Source organism: Triticum aestivum, chromosome 1D (assembly GCF_018294505.1).
Source record: "Triticum aestivum cultivar Chinese Spring chromosome 1D, IWGSC CS RefSeq v2.1, whole genome shotgun sequence".
NCBI classification, from domain to species: domain Eukaryota; kingdom Viridiplantae; phylum Streptophyta; class Magnoliopsida; order Poales; family Poaceae; genus Triticum; species Triticum aestivum.
The window spans coordinates 409,104,868-409,106,299 of NC_057796.1; positions in this window are offsets into that span (position 1 = coordinate 409,104,868).

Consider the following 1,432-nt stretch of genomic DNA (forward strand, 5'->3'; position numbering starts at 1 on the left):
CTTTGTCTTCACCACTACAGTGGCAGGTTTGAATCTCTAAGTTCCTACTTGCTAGAATGTGAGTTATCCCATTGCTTGTGCACAATTTGCTGTTCTATATATGTAGCTTCACTTATAGCGCCTCTTAGGTTTCTTTGGAGAAATCTTTAGGCCAATAAAAATCAGTGGGATTATTCCCTTCTGGACATTATCACAAACAATGGAGACGAAATCGACCTAAAATTCTGTGCATTTAGTGAACTGACTATGTTGTTGAGTAATCTTGCAAGATCATCCAACATGCTTTGGGTCAGATTGATTAGCTATTTTTTATTTCTATTGCAATGTTTGTTTAGTCTGTTCAATATCTTCTGTAGTACTATAATGTACTTAGATGTGTTGTCTGAGAGTAACTTCTTGTTTGCACGCCGATGTTGATGCAATATCGGCAGAACTCACTCCCTGTCTGGGACAAAGGTAGTCTGGGAAAAAAAAATCCTTGTCTGCTCTCTAGATCGTTAGCATTGTAATTTCAATCACCCGCAAAAAAAAAAGCGTTGTGTCTCGATATTTTAGCCTGGTACCTATGCAATGCTATGTGCGGTAGTATAAACCTTCTACAGCTTCGTGCCTAGGTGAGGTATCTGCAGTAATTCCTGATTAGTAGTAGTTCTGAACAAATACTTGTACTGCCTTATTGTACTATGTCTATCCGGCGGGTAGTCTGCTTTGTACTACTGAACAGTGGCCTAGGCAGAGGATTGTAAACCAGGGTGGTCCAACTGTCACTTCTTTGCTTCCACAAATGCAACATGCTAACATAGTAGCAGTATATAATTTATCGAAATCGAACCGGCAATAATCAAGCAGTTCAGTTCTACGAAAAAAATGTCCAATTGAACAATTCTCAATGATAGTTAATCAGTTCAATTCTACAAGAAAAACGTTTATCAAATCAAATCCGCTCTCAGTTATGCTTTTTTCCGAACCATGGCTCTCAGTTATGCTTGTTGTAACCTTGATAGCAAAAGCGAAAGCGTGCTTTGAACGAGACGAAATAGCTAAAAAAAACATGCATGCTGGTAGTCACGGCCCGTGCTGTTACTGAGGCCGTTGTGCTCTATATGGCGCTCAGGGTATCAGGAGTTCAGGAGGACGCAGGAGTATTGTACGAGGAAACAGATGGAAATATCCAGTGCCCAGTGGATTGGTAGGTGGTTCTATATGACGCCGATTAGAGAAATAGCGCGCGTAGGAAGCCTTGGTGGGCCGCGGCCAAGCAAGCACCTATTTATGTTAATTTTGAAAACCTTGGTGCAAACCAAAAATATTCCCGAATTTACAAACATTTACCAATTTGAAAATATATTAGTGATTGACAAAAGAGGTCAGAATTTTCGGGCCAAAATCTTCTTAGTTTTGAAAGCTTTGGTGAAGAAAACAATATTAAAAA